The following is a 16587-nucleotide window of genomic DNA, read 5'->3' on the forward strand; positions in this document are numbered from 1 at the left end:
TTCTGTCGATTTTTTTTGTTTTGTAACGTAGTTCAACTTTTAATGTATCTGTAAAGAGAAATGTGTTATTCGACATTGTTGAAAAGCAACAGATTTCAATGCATGTCTAAAAACCATATTATTATTACTATTACTCTTTTCTTTTCATGTATCGAAATTTTTCCCTGTTCTGTCAAATTACGTTTTCTTGGAATGTAATAAATGTCTATAGAAATGTAGTTAGGTTAGTTTAATTCAACTAAATGCAACCTGAAATATACATTGTCTTGTATGAATGTGTGTTTGAGCGAAATGTAGGTTTATTATGTGCACCAATTCTTTTGACATGTACGTGTGACTTACTGTAATTAATTGTAGTTGACAATTAGTCGTTGAAAGTCAATACTAATTCAATGTAAGTTGGCTCTATAAAGGAAGCAGAAAGGACAGAAATAGCCTGAACGAATGATCATCATGGGAGAACTTTGAAAGTCAAAATCTTCGACAAATATGTGTGTTACTTTGATTTTTTTCTCTGTACTGAATTCTAGCATGGGGCCCACTTCATCATTTATACTTCAAGTACTGGATACTAGTCGAGACATTTCGGAAATATTGAAAAAACTATTAAACTAAAATTTTCTCATCTGCTTACTTACCCTTTTTTCTTTCTTCCTATCTCATCTTTCTCTTATCTTCTTTACTTCTTCTATTTTAATAAAAATGAAAAGGGGGTCGTAACTGGAAATTCTGTATATAATAAACACGATCATGTTATTATTTTATTTTATTTTATTTTTTTCTTCGGAAGTCCGATATAAAAGTCTTCTCATTTTGATTGAACCTTGTATGTTCGAAAGTAAGAAATGGATTATATATTCCTATATAATTAGACATAAGCTGATAGCTTCATGAATATTCCCCCACCAGGGGTGAAGGGTTCCTACTCACGACTTACTCCATGTATCTCATTTGCACGATGCAGGGCTTGTCCCCTGTTTTGTTACGGAGCTTTCTTTCTTCTTTTTCTTCTTTCTTTTCCTTTTCCGTCCCTTTTCAGTTTTAGATTGGCGACCATGACAGGACTGGTTACCACGGCAACCATGTTTGCTGTGGTAACGGATCTGAAAATGCCTATTGAACAATACAAGTTATCACGCCCAACAGTTTTAGATTGGCGTACCGCGATAAGGACGGTTGTCATGGCAACGCTTGTTTCCATGGCAACGGATCTCAGTTTAAATGGCGACCGGTAGATTTGAAATTTTTTAAGAATGTCAAAGAGTGAGGTTGAAGGCATGTTGAATTGATTACAACATTGAAATTAATAAGAAATTTATAGTCAAGTGGGACAACTAGAGTCGTTGGGTACTCTGTCATTTTTGTTTCCTTTCCTAAGGTGAAAAAGGGAAGGAGTTTCAAATTTTTTTCTAAATTAGAACTAAACGCTACAAGAGTTTCAAGGGAGGAAAGAGAATGGGAGTCCTTTAATTCATGAATAATACCTGTCTTGATAGTAAATAAGTATTTCATAATATATGCGTATTTTATATGTGTATTTGTGTTATATATCTTTTGTATAGTGTTTCAAAGCTATGGCAACAAATAAGAAAGTGATTGTGTCACAGGACGAATGTGAAGTCACGTGCACTCAATGCACGTTAGATGATAACGCTAAAAAATCTCGTTCCCCGCGGAGATTAATAAGATGCACTGGTTGTGGGCTAAAATGGATCCACTTTGCTTGCACCAATCTGGATGATACTGCTGAAAATGCAGAAATTGTCCAAACTGGGGAAATAGTAAAATATTGTAATGATTGTGAAGGGAAGTTTCGCCAGTCTTGCGAAATAATGAATTTACCCCCTGCTAAAGAGACTGAGCATCCCGACTCAGATGAACGTGGGTACAGTACCCCGAAAGACCGAGGCCAAATATCTCCAGTGGAGATATCCGACCTCGATGATAAGGAAAAGAATGGAGATCACAGCGATTCTCAGAATCAGACGGTAAACCCGAAGGAAGGAATGTAATTGGAGGGTCTGACACGTCTGTATTAATTCGCCAGATGATGCAAATGATGAATGAAAAATTCACTAATATGGATAAAAAGTTCGCTAACATGGAACTAAAAATCGATCTGAACGGTGGAGACCTGAGGCGTGAGATAAATGCAAAGTTTGATACCTCGAAACCAGAAATCGACTCTCCATTCGAGGTACTAAACGACAAATTTGATCAGATCTGTTTAGACTTAGATTCTTCAATTAGCAAATTGAAGGTGCAAACGTCTACTGAACTAGACCAAGTTAGATATCATTCTCAACATTATACCGAGCAGCTCAGAGAGGAAACAAATGCAAAATTACATGAAGTAGATGTAAGGTTTGAGAACACAAACACAAGATTCTGTGACATAGAACAAAAGGTTGAACAGCAGCAGGCTGAAATAAATAAATTAAATGTTACAATATCCAATCTGTCGATAGAAACACAACTAGAATCAGTTAACCAGAAAATTAGCAATATCCAAAATGAAGTGACAAACCTCAAGGGGAATGCCGGAAAATCGAATCAAGTAAAACTGGATCTGTTCTATCCTTTTCCTGGTAGCGATTCCCCAGGGAAAATTTTCCCAGAAATGAGTAACATTCAACCGGTAAAGAGTAAAGTGTTGCCTGGTGAACGGGACACAGCAATGTATTGTCCCCCGCACCAGCCAACCTCGAAATCATGGTTGGGCAAATTCATTGTACCGATGCAGTCAAGTGTTGTGACTTCAACAATCACTAGTGTAAATGATCACTCTAATTTTGGAATGGTACAATCTCACAGCGTGCTGCCAGGAAAGGGAGAGAGATGTTGTGCCGGACCGTCGGTTACTGCCGTGGTGGGTCCTAAGTTCGAACCCCAGATAGTCGACACTAATTATAAAGCCTCTTTTGGTCATATGGGAGCGTTCAGTTCGGTGACCACTCCGTCGGTGGCAAATCCGGTGACAACCCCAACCGCTCAGGATAACGCGTTGATCCCACTAGACTTTTTTCCTGCCCCGTATAGTATGAGCTCTAAAGTTTCCCTCCGGGATATTGAACGTTTTCCCACTTTTGATGGGAACATTGCTAACGGGTTACCTCGAGTTTTCCTGCGAAGTCTGCAGCAATATCTCGACATGTATAAACTCACTGATGGAGAACGTTTACAAATAGTCCAAAAGTGTTTAATCGCCGCTTCAGGCGCATGATTTCCCTCCGTCAAATATCAAATTCAAACATTTAGTAATTTTTTGATCCTTTTCAAAGAAGAGTATTGTAATGAGCTCATCGAGCCGCTCCAAAAGAGAAACTTGCAATCACTCCTATATGATCGCTCCAAGTATGGGTCCCTCTTGGACTATGCTTGGAAGATAATTGAATTATACTATCAGATAGATGAACACCCCTCTCAGGCCGAACTGGTAGACATTATAGTTAACGCTCTTCCACCCGATGAGTCCCGCGCCATAGCCAAACGGTGCGAGAAGTCACCTCGCGTCTGGCTGACTTGTGTGGAAAGGAAGTTGGTGGTCCACCAAATCGGTACTTCGCCCGACACGCAAAGATTTTAAAACGAACTAAAACGAAGGTAACGGCAAGTTGCCAGGTAGATTTCCTGAGTTATACCCAAGCTGGATCTCGTTATCGTAGTGGGTATGGCTCAGAAAACAACAATAATGGCCGGCGACTATTCAGGAATCGGCCCATATTCAACAATCGCCTGAGTTATCGTACCTATGACCGTACTAACATGGAATCGAACGCTGATAGGAGCGTAACGCCCGAGGAAATTTAACAGGACGTACGGAAGAAGGGAGAACGGTAATAATCAGGGTAATAATAATAATACTAATAGTAACAATAGTGTAAATTGCCCCCAGAATTCAGTCCCTTCGCAAGTGCGTGGTAAGGGTGAGCCTAGAGTAATATGAAATGGGAGTCATAGTCGGGAAACTGCATCCTAATGTCATCTGATATGCTAGTCGATGGGTGAAGCCTTACGAGTTGTCTCTGTCGATTTCTCTGTTGGAACTTCTGTCCGTTCTACTCCTATGTTAACAACACTGGCCCGTTCGTCGTGAAAAAATTGCTAAAAACTGCGCCGTTTTGCATAATCTAAAAGGTGAAAGTATCGGAACTCATAATCTCCGAGATTTAAAGATTTTCGACTGTACAAAAGATAAACGTAGCGAACTACTTTCACAATGCACTAAGTAGATGTAATATACTGTCCTAGTGTGACTGGTAACGTTTCAATGGGATGAATGAGTGTGTTAACTTAACAAGCATCAATAGTTAGTATTCTCAATTGGCAAAATGTTGTTATTCTAACAAAATTTTGTTAATGGAACGGGGAAAACCGTAATGTACGATTACAGTTGAGAGTAATGGCAACATTTTTTCTCACCCTGTAAATAGTGAATTTTTTTTTTTAAATTTCGATTTCGGTTTAATTACACGATTTATTTATCCTCTCTACTTCTAATGAATGTAATGAATCGAAAGGTCTCATTAGGAACCATATTTTCACTGAATAACATATTTATTTATATTTTGATTAATTGTAAATCCCATTTTCGCATACACAAGTTGAATAGTTACAAGGTTTACCATTCTGACGTCATACCGAAACATAGTTCCGCCATTGGGTATAAATTTTCTTAATTGCAGACCAATGTAGAATTTGGCCAGTTAACTAAACCTTCCCTCAGCCCCTCTCACTAGTCCACAGCCACTTTCAAATCCGGTTATATTTGGATTTTACCAATTTCTATTTGCTTTGTAATTTCCGCGGCTGAAAGATTTCGCCCTGATTGGAGAAATCCTCCTATCCCTGTCGTTTTCGGTGCAATGTTATCATTCTTACCGAAGAAGCTTTTGGAAGCACAACTCGTCAAATTGTTTACCATATTTCGACTGGACAGGACAGATATTTAATGGAATTAAGGTAAAGTCCAATCTAATTTCATAGTTAAGGATTGAAGGCTGTGTAGGAGCCCAAAAATACGCATTTTTATTGGGGAGACAGTTAATAGTTCATTGAAATGCCGGATTTCGGTTTGCAGGACGCCATGTTGCTGCCAAGATAGAATGAACAGAAAGGAGAGTGTTTTTTGATCTTTTCAAATTCAATTAGGGGTTAGGGAAAATTCGACCTGGTTTCGTGCATTCTATTCTTGTAGTTGGTAGATGTGATTTTTTTATTATTTAGCAAGTGCATGTACATAGTAGGTTTCATAACTGTAACACTAATCATCATAATGGCAGCTTAAGCTAACTAAAAGGGCTCCTATTCACTCTCCAAATTGAACCATTTCTAGCGGGGGGATGGGTTAGTTATTGTTTGTTTTAGGGCCTTTTCCCCTCTTAGGGGAAAGGTCCATCAATAAACCTTGTTAAAGTGCCCCCAGGGCATCAAACTCTAGTAAACATGTTTTAAATAATTGGCCAGGTCAATTGGACCTAGGGTTAACCTTCTCATTTTGTCCCCCTAAAGTTCAATAGAGCCAACTTTATATACTGACAAGGAGTAATGTGTTTGAAGGTACTTGTCTTTAACATGCCTATAATAAATGGTGCTTGTTTAGTTAGTATTTATGTGTAGTATTTATAGTGGTGTATGTAGTTAGTAGTTCTGTGTGAGTGCGTGATTTTTACTGCGAAGACAGTGTATTTAACATGCGTTAATTTAGTACCATTTGTCTAACTCAAAGTACAGTAAACAAGAGTAAATATTATTGTTCTGATTTATAAGTGTAAGGGTATATTTTAGTACACAGTAAATTATTTCACTACTGCAGCCATCGTGTCCGTTTTCGGGAATCAGTTGTTTGTTGACATTACGTCATTGCATGAGTTAGCGATTTAGGTTGTTTGATTTCGGCCCCTTATTTCTAAACTACATCCAATAGACATGGTTTTCGGTTCATATGAGTATACATTCATATGAAATAGAATGAGACCTTATTGTTCTGAAAATTACAACTTGCTATGTCAATTAGAAACCGAAATATCCACTGAAATCAAGAATGCCTATTTTCTTAATAGAAGTAAGCCTACATGATGTTACTGTTTGTTTCAAAATGCAATATTAAATTCTCTTTTCCCGTTGCTGTAGAGATATTCCATTGTTGCTTTAGTTCTATCAGCAAATCAGAAATAAAATAATCGTTAACAATTTAACTTTCAGTGAACGCACGTATGATTTTTTTCGAAACTGCGAAGTAAATATAATTTGGTGTTTCGGAACAAAGAGTCCGTGGTTCGATGAATGTTATCGTGTAGCAGTCTAAGCGTGACGGATTGTGATAATTATAGATTTATTAGTGCATAATGTAATATGAGTATGGCCTGCATGTAAATGTATGAAATAGGGTGTCTGTAAAATATTACTTCGCGTGAAAATTAGTAAATAATGAATAAATGTAATGATATAGTAATAATACGATTATAATATGAAATGAATGAGATGGTAGCACACCTGTACTTAAATGGATAGGCCCAGTGTATAATACATATTGAGAATATGAATATGTTTACTGAAAATCTCTCGCGTTTTGACTTCTACACCGATGCATTCATTCAACCGAATTTGCTATTGAATAGTAATGTGTAGTTGGGAATTATAGGTTACTTCGCATTTAAGTACTTCACATTAACATCCCCTTAATCAGATAGGGTAGCATCATGTAGGAATCACCTTTGAAGGTTTACGGAAATGATAAGAAAAATAACTGCTATATCCTGGAATCATCGGAAAGTACAGGTTTGGTCATTTGTACCTTTAACATTCATTGACTCTCCGAGATATTTTTCTACGTTGCTTACATTATTTACCGTACAGTGTTCATATAGCTAATAGATCGGATGGAGCTATCCAATTAAATCAACCGCTACTAAATTAATATCTAGGTCCATTGCGTACCCGGACGTCGACCCCTAGTTCTCTTAAGTATTTTCGGTTCTTTTCTTAGTTTAATTAGATGATGATGGAAATTAATCCACGTCCCAGTCCCTGGCATGTCTGCGCAGGGTAGCCATGGGTGATGTTTGGTCATTGAAATCACCGATCCAAAATTTAGTTTATTTTAATATTTTTTTGTTTGGCAAATTACTAGTTAGGGATATCTTACCTATTACTTTTACTCTAGTTTTTTTACTGTCGTTGAACCTTCTTAGTTCTTCTGAGAGGTCGAATATTTTTTTTTACTTAGAGACTTCAAAATTGAGGACACAGTTACCTGGTCCCTTTCCCCTCTCCTTTTATCCTGCTGGTCTGGACCGGATACGGGGCTCAGATTTCAATCTTACAAACAAAACTCTTGTGGGATTGGGATCTGATGGACACAGACTGGCATCCTTTACAGCAGGACGCCCCCGAGACAACGTATTTAAGTAAGTCACCCTCTTTCGGTAAATGTGAACATTTTTGGCTGTGAGTTGTTATATATTTAAATTCGATCACTCGTCTGTGTAGTGAGTAGTGCCTCAATTTTCCACCTTTGTTGGCGCCACTTTCTCTATTTTGTCTCTTTCTTCCTTCTTACTTCAAGATTTTCTTGAACCTCCCCCCCCCAATTTTGAAAATTATGATATACAATGTTGATATCGCTTATTTCGATCGTATGTACTGAGACATCGAAGGATACAATTCGTGGAGGTATTTCTGGTATTTCAGAACAACTTACTACCGTTTTTTACGATACTCAACCCACCATGGGAGGGACTGACGAGAGGGTACACTACGATTTCTGATTCCCAGAAACTTGATTATTATTCATCGATCGTACAAACTATACCCATTGATCACTGACTTTTGGTTTCTTTCTATTGACTGGTTATATGGTGTGTATATATTAGTAGTTTGGGCCCACTAATTTCAATTAATCTTGATTTTTTCTTTCTTTCTCTGTATATTCATTTATATATATATGCTTACATAGTTTGAAAAATGTGGATGAATTCAAATTTGGATGAATAAATGTGGATGAATTCAAATTTAGTAATGTGAATACAGGACCTAGGATAGGTCCAGACACCTAGCTCCATGGAAATATCATATAATAGAAATATGTTCCCAATGCTTGGGACTAGATTCACTATTTTAAATCTCAAGGAATTTGGAAATTTGATACCAAGTGCGTTAAGTTACTAAATGGAATATATATATATAATGTGAGGCAACTATTTTTTTGTCCGTAGTTAAGACAAACGACTAACTACTTTCATGGACGCCAATCATGTGCATAAAGAGAGTTGATAAAGGAGTTATTATCGACGTGAGAAAAGGACTCATAAAAATGTCGAAAATTTCCCTCTTGGGATAGAGACTCAATAAAAATGCTACTAAAGTTTTTTTTTTTCAAATGATTAACCAGTTATATTTTTTTCTTTTCCTTTCTTCTTTCACATTGATATGTATTCTTTGTACTGAATCATAAATATGTTTAATGTTGATCTTTGATTTTTTCTTCGTCTTTCGTTCTGTCGATTTTTTTGTTTTGTAACGTAGTTCAACTTTTAATGTGTCTGTAAAGAGAAATGTCTTATTCGATATTGTTGAAAAGTAACAGATTTCTATGCATGACTATAAACCATATTATTATTACTATTACTCTTTTCTTTTCATGTATCGAAAATTTTCCCTGTTCTGTCAAATTACGTTTTCTTGGAATATAATAAATGTCTATAGAAATGTAGTTAGGTTAGTTTAATTCAACTAAATGCAACCTGAAATATACATTGTCTTGTATGAATGTGTGTGTGAGCGAAATGGAGGTTTAGTATTAAGTGCACCAATTCTTTTGACATGTATGTGTGACTTACTGTAATTAATGGTAGTTGACAATGAAAGTCGTTGAAAGTCAATACTAACTCAATTTAACTTGGCTCTATAAAGGAAGCAGAAAGGACAGAAATAGCCTGAACGAATGATCATCATGGGAGAACTTTGTAAGTCAAAATCTTCGACAAATATGTGTGTTACTTTGATTTTTTTCTCTGTAGTGAATTCTAGCATGGGGCCCACTTCATCATTTATACTTCAAGTACTTGATACTAGTCAAGAATTTTCGGAAATACTGAATAAACTATTAAACTAAACTTTCCTCATCTGCTTACTTCCCACTTTTTTCTTTCTTCCTATCCCGTCTTTCTCTTCTCTTCTTTACTTCTTCTTCTATTTAAAAAAAACTGAAAAGGGGGTCGTGACTGGGAATTCTATATATAATAAGCACGGTCATGTATTTATTTTATTTTATTTTATTTTTTCTCCGGAAGTCCAATATAAAAGTTCTCATTTTGATTGAACCTTGTATGTTCGAAAGTAAGAAATGGATTATATATTCCTATATAATTAGACATAAGCTGATAGCTTTATGAATATTTCTCCACCAGGGGTGAAGGGTTCCCACTTACTACTTACTCCATGCATCTCATTTGCACGATACAGGGCTTGGCCCCTCTTTTGTTACGGAGCTTTCTTTCTTTTCTTTTTCTTCTTTCTTTTCCTTTTCCCTCCCTTTTCAAATACACTGATTAATAATGTGTCCATCAGTCATTGTTTTCTATCACAGCTCTAAGATGATTTTGCATGCTATATACCAGTCTCCCACATGTTCGTCGTCTGTTACGGATACTATCCCACGTTTGTTTTACATCTTGTAGCAATGCCTCCTTTGTTCTCCCCTGTCTGCAATCTCATTCCCGTACAATAATGCCTCAAAGATTCTCTATTAGATTTAAGTTTTAAGATTTTGTAGGCCAGCCCAAAACCGAAGTTTTAGTGTTTTAATTTTACCGTTCCGTAGTAACTTGTGCCTTATGAATGCTGTTATTATTATGTATAAAATTTATTCCTGGCATTTCTACAGCAGGATAGACCAAGCGCACTGATATATAGCAACATCTCCTTCAAAATCTGAACATAGTCGCCAGCGTTCATTCTAGATGATACGTCAAATAATTCTCCAACCCCATGTGCACTCATCCGTGCCCAAATAATACAGAACAGTGGCCTTGTTTATGTGTTTGCCGAACGTTCTGTTTAATTTATCTTGTGTTATTGTGCCGCCACACATAAAGGTTTCTTCCGTGGTCTGAACTAAATATTTTCTCATCACTCCAGATTACACGGTTTCAGAACTTTCGGACTTTGCGAACTCTAAGAGAACATGTATATGTGCATCTGTTAGTTTAACCTGCAAAGCAGAACAAATACAGTACATTTACATACAAATTTATTTACATACAAACAAATTAGTACATTTACATACAATGTTCTATTTGTATGTTTTCTAGAAGGAAGGAGGTTTGCAGGACATGTTCTAGAGGGAGAAGACCAATTATCTCCATATCAAATTCTAACTCTTTTCATGGATGTATTTATCTACATATAAAATATTTTCCAATATTTAAATTCCAATATTTATTATTCTTAGTTCTATTATAATATTTATTCATTATTATTATAGTTATGTTGCTGATCCTATGTTCGTTGAGATGTAAATTGTACTGATATCGTCTATGAAAATCATTAAGAAAAGTTCTAGAGGATAGAAAATGTTCTTTCCGTTTCGAAAAGCTGTAATTTAGTTTGTGGCAGAAAAGGGAAAGATAGAGGGGGAACTTCCCCTCTAGAAATAAATTTCTATTTACATATATTAAAATGGGAGTATAGTTTACTAACAAGAGTTACTAATAAGGTAAAACGTCTTGTAAAGATAAATATTGTTACACTAATTTGCCACTGTTCTCTACGTTTTATGTTCATTAATAATATTGAACTTATGTTGAATAGTTTAAAAATAATTCAACAAATGTTTCCGGAGTTTGTGTATAATTAAATTATTGGATAGCATACAGTGATTTATTTGCAGCCGGGGAAGCCAGGGAAACTTCCTCTTCTAGCTTTCTCTTCCCTAGCACTAACTTAGTTCCTGCTTTCCCAGGCTGGGAAGAATATTTTCCACCACTCGAAAAATTATCCTATATTATATTTCTCATAAACGTTATCATCAGTTACATTACCTCAGGTATAAATATTTTTTTTTCTAAACACACTAAGGTTATAATTTAAATTTCAAATAATATACAGGGTGTTCATTTATTATGTAGCCAAAATCCACTAGTGAAATCCTCGCACTTAAACAAATAAAAAGCCCAAATGAACATAGGGCGAAAACCGCATTGTTTCAAAGTTACGCGATGCCGAAAACGAGGAAAGTGTAACTTTGATACCGACTACCTCGAAAACTATGAGACATAGGAGCATTAAAGATGGTTTAAGAAATATCACAAAACTTGTACAGTCTCTATGTAAATATCCATGTTTCACAGTTAGGTCGTACCGGCGCAACGAATTTTATAGGGGTACCTGCTTTAAGCATGGATAGGAAAAAAGAAGATATGTTTTGATAGCAAATATCTAATTTTCGGTTTATTAAGCTGCTGTGCTGTGTACATGAGTATTATCATGTGCAAATTTCACATTGTCACTAAATTTAATGTCTGCAATTATGCAACGATACATAACAGTTTAAGAGCAAAGAAAAGTGATTGATAACACTTGCAAACCATGTTCTAACACTAAACATCATTTGATAACGGTGATCTAATCAAGGTAAACACTATACAAATAAAAGATGATAAAGACATAATTGGAGAGAAACAGATATCCGATTTGCCGTGAAAACCAACTCAGGACAAATCGCCAGTGAAAGATAGTAAACGAATTTTAATGGTATGTCATTTAGGTGTATTATAGAAAAGTGTAGTTATTAGTAAAGTGTATATAGAGCTTATTAATCGCAGAGGGGGAATCGAACACAGGAGAGAAACACTCACAGGTGGAAATCTTTTAGGGGAGAACAAAGAAGATATATGAGAATCTGCAGTAAGGAGAAACCGAAGTTATCAGACTGGAGATTAAAGCTTAATAGGGATAATCTTAATGTTATTTTAATGAACTATGAAATCAATAAGACAAAATATAAAAAGTAGGTTTTGGAGAAATATTGGTTGATCAACTGTTAATTTAATATACATGAGCACTTAGATAGCAGCGAGATAGTTATTAATTTTTTGTTAAATAATACGATGGTAAAAATTCGGTAGGAATTAGATAGTAATTAAGTTTTGTTAATTAATATGTATGATTGATTAGGTAGGATTAGGTAGCTCAAGTCCTTTCTGTTTCCTTGTTTTTGTTTGTCTTTTGACTTTTGTTTGTTTATTTTCGTTACGTCGTTGAATATTGAGTGCTGTGATTTCGTTCTCCCCACCCTTTTGTTTGCTCCCTTCCTTCTTTTCAATTATCACAAATAAAGGACGATGAAAAAGGCTAAAGAAAATAAAATACGATGGTGATAGCCTGTTTCGGTTAAAGTCTTCAGATGTCAAAACTGAAGAGGCGGATGTGAGCAAATAAAAAAACAGTTCTGTCTGATAGTGGTCCTCATACACGGTTACCTCCTGTAATTAGTGTTTGCGTTAGAGGGTCGTGTAAAATCACTTGAATTGTTCGGATTCTTTCTACTTTGGGTCCCTGATTCGATCACAGCTCGCGTCGTGTGAACTTACTGATGAAGTCAAAAAATCTACAAACACAATGTTGTTCATCGTAAACGTACGTCGTACTGTGATCGAACTAAAGACTGCCGCAATAGAGATAAGCGTACAGCGTCTCCTTAGTAAAAAAAAAAAAAGACGTTCGTATGATTTCTTTTCAGATTAACCATTCTAAATGAAGGTTCCTAATACCTAAAAGACAAGTGTACATCATGTAAAGACTCCGGAAAAATAAAGACCAGATCGGATTAAATATATTCTTGCAGAACTGAATTCTTTTTACCTATTATCTATTTTACTTTATGTCTATTAACGTTAAAACCAAAAATGATTTCTATCATTAGCAATTTGAAGAGGTTTAAGAAAGGTGATACGACATAGGTTATTCTCGGAATTGTTGATTGTTTTCAAAGAAACCAGTTCTCGATCTTACTATTTTGTTCTATGATAATCAGTGTTAAAACCACAAATAATTTCAATCATTTCAATTTGAAAAGAATTAAAGAGATGACAGAATTCATTTTGGAACGATGAATTGTTTTCAAAGAAATCAGTTCTCGATCTTACCGTTTTGGGTGTTGATTGTTGAAGTATTCTCAAAAATCTTTTGTCGTCTCGTCTCGCTTTGGAAATTTAATTTAAGTACAAAATGTATGCCCTGATTTTTTCTACAAGTTATCAGCATCATTTTGCATTAGTAGTATGACACCCGTGCTAACCACTAAATCATCAAAATATTAGACGGATAGACATACCCATTCCATGTGGCTTCCCGTTGCATTGCACAGTCTGGACGTCAAACTTCACATTGCATTGTAGTTAAAAAAAAAAAAAACAAGCATACAATGCAAGATTACTTAGAGGTTTGTACGTTAATTCCTTGTTGTATCACGTTGCATGAAGAGAGAGAGAGAGAGAGAGAGACAGACAGACAGAGAGAAAGTCTATGTGTATGTGTACAAGAAGAAGAATGCAATGTCATAACAATTGCGGCTGCGAACGAGTAATAAACATATCTCGTTTCTGAGAAGTGTAATTATCATAATCTGTGTTCATTTATAGAGGGCGACGATGTTGCGCAGACCAGCGGGAAAGGTTAAAAGAAGTTTTTGAATACTAGTTGTCGTGCACTGTGACAGAGCGCTTACATCTACTGGATGCGGTCCCTAGTTTGACTTCCGAACAAGTAAGCTTATAATGAACAACATCGTGTCCATGAGTTTTCATGAGCTACCTCACACATTATCATTCTACTAATTATTCAATCATCCATTTACCTTTATCATCCGTCTCCCTTAGCATAATGGGCATAATCGTGGTACGTGAAACTGAAGTATTTTCTTACGCTTCGAGCGTAAGAAACAGGTGCACTGTGGATCAATGGTAAAGCGTTCAATTTTCATTCATGGAGTCCTTGGTTTAATCCGAGCTCACGACAAGTGAATTTTGTGGGTGTTTTAGTCGTTCGAAGTTTTTTACGATTCTCAATCATGTTTCATAATCATCGTCTCCTTTAACCTAACCTTACCTTCATGTTAGCAACGACTTATTCTTTCAGATGGATACTTAGTGTAGTAGAGCAATGTTCCGCAACTCAGTGCATGCTGTCCATAGTTCGACCTCTGAACAAGTAAGCTTATAATGAACATTGTAACGCCCCTATCCAGGCCCAATCACTGCAACGCGGGAAATACGTCGAACGATCTAGCCAACAGAAAGGGCTTTGCGCGGACCAGATACATGCTCAAGAATTACTGGTGGAATGAAAATCCAGAGGTTTGGCAATATGGCAAAATCACAAAAAAGCAGTATAAATTCAATAAGAAACACAACAAATCAGATTTATAATTTTATTTACAATTAATAATACAGATTTCAAAAAAAAATTCTTCTTCTTCCTGGTAGTCAAAAAAAATAATTTTGAAAAAAATAATTGTATTGAAATAATTAAGTCAATTCCTTCTTGGATGAAATTTCAATTATCATTGGATACAATGCACACAAAGGCCAATCCAGGACCTCTCTCATTAAAGGTACAAAATTCCAGATTCAGTTTACAGTCGTCGGAGGCCAGTCCAGGACCTCTTCCATTAAATGCAACAAATTCAGATTATCCACTAACGTTTGAAGCCAGTCCAAGACCTCACCTTCTTCAGACCTAATTTTTACCTATTAAAGCTTCCGAACTATCAAGTTTAATTTATTTCTACCATTTTTTTTTTTTTTTTTGTAAAGATTTCCTTCCTGTGTTTGTACTCTCTGATCTAGTCAAGAAATTATTAAATCAGCTAATAATCCAACAAATAAATTAACTTCCTTAAATCCAGAAAAAATATCCTTTTCAATAATTATATTACTTATTATTCCGATGCCTGAGACTCGGATATTAATTTCCAAGCAAGTTATTTCCTCTCTAATTATTTTTAATCAAAAAATATTATTTAACTTCACGCGTAATAATTCCAAGAAAATAATTTTTGAAATCGCAGATTCTGGTGACCAAACCTGAAAAAGACAACATTCATATAACTGAGGTTTTGGGTCCAAACCCTCCACCTCGCTTCCCCTGGATTTTCAGTTGGAACAGGGACAACCGTAATGAATCCTTATTCTTTGAGAATTAAGCAAGCCAATTACTCTCTATTTTGGAGGCAATTACACAACCCACACAAGACGTCACAAACATTGGACTTAAACAGGAACTAACTTAGTACAAAGTTTTAACACTCACCTCATTTTTTCCTTAGTAATATATTACCTCTCTGGAATAATTCCTGGCTTCAATTGACTTTGGACCACTCCATGCAAACAAGAATAATTTTCATTTTATGAGGAGAAAATAGCATAAAGAGAAATCACCGGGCCTGGGGACCTCCGGAGTCCGAAATCAGATCCACTTAATATCCCAAGAGGGAAAAGAAATTGATACCTCTCATGCATACAGTTCCATTACTAATTTAAAAAAATATATTTTTACACATCACTCGCAAAAAACAAAAAAAAAAATATTTCGTCAAACCACTCTAAGGCAACAGCTGCTATAACAAACCAACAGCAATTAACAGAAGCACACGAAAAATTGCATACTTCTCAGAATTCCAATACGTAATATATTAACTCGAACAACACTTCACTCCTCATAGCACAAATTATTCTTGTTTTGCACTGTTCTTCAAATAATAATAATATTTCGTCGAAAAATCCAATAATCTTTATCAACTGACTGGATTCCTATTTCACTGCCACTCCATTTTGACAAGCATGGAAAGCGAGACCACATAGAAACATGCAAGCACACAAAGCGAGGTCACAAGCAATCCAACAAGTACAAATTCGTAACGAACACAGCAATCCCTAGTCATGATCCGATCCACAGGGCAGCTTCCTTCCAAGTTACCACACAAAGGTGGGAGCTTGGAGAAGTCAGCTGCGGTCATGCGCAAAGAAACAAAGGTCACCACTAGTAATCCTAACTCGACCGTAAGGTCGCATGGGAGAAAAAAACTCTCGACCGTAAGGTCGCACGGGAGAAAGGAAATCTTTTTACATTTTGTATTTTTTCTTTTTTTTGTAAGTCTTGAATAATGTAAATTAACAGTAGTTAATTTCCTTAGTGTTTTAAATACATAATACAAACAGCAACAAAGAATATTACTTTTTTTTTTTTAAAAGTGTAACGGTACGTTACAAACTCGGCGGCCAGGAAAAAGAAAAATTCTGCCTTGGGAATTTTTCGTCAAATCACTCCTCCTCTGGCAAGCTACGAAACATAAAAGAGACATTATAATTATACATATTTACATATTAACATACATATCTCAAAATATATAACTGTTTCAAGTTTTAATTATTTACAATTTATTATTCAATTATTTTATCAATTTTAAATTCATATTAAATCTGATTTTTACTATGAATAACTAGATATAACTAACATATATAATTTGATTAATATGAATGACTTTCACTCCATTAAATAAATAAAATTTTGATTACTATGGCCATA

At 35.5% G+C, this 16587-nt stretch overlaps 2 protein-coding genes across 2 annotated transcripts in view; one reads left to right on the forward strand and one right to left on the reverse strand.

Moving 5' to 3' along the window:
• Positions 1 to 16587, forward strand: part of LOC145662781 (methyl farnesoate epoxidase-like) — a 733391-nt gene that overhangs the window by 137402 nt on the left and 579402 nt on the right. The gene's annotated exons all lie outside the window — the stretch shown is intronic.
• Positions 14418 to 16587, reverse strand: part of LOC145662780 (uncharacterized) — a 114231-nt gene continuing 112061 nt past the window's right edge. Inside the window, exon 3 of the transcript XR_014127104.1 lies at positions 14418 to 16341. The gene's annotated coding sequence lies outside the window, so the exon portion shown is untranslated. The remainder of the gene's footprint in view (positions 16342 to 16587) is intronic.

This window comes from Thermobia domestica, chromosome 10 (genome assembly GCF_964235325.1).
Source record: "Thermobia domestica chromosome 10, izTheDome1.hap1.1, whole genome shotgun sequence".
In the NCBI taxonomy this organism is placed as follows: domain Eukaryota; kingdom Metazoa; phylum Arthropoda; class Insecta; order Zygentoma; family Lepismatidae; genus Thermobia; species Thermobia domestica.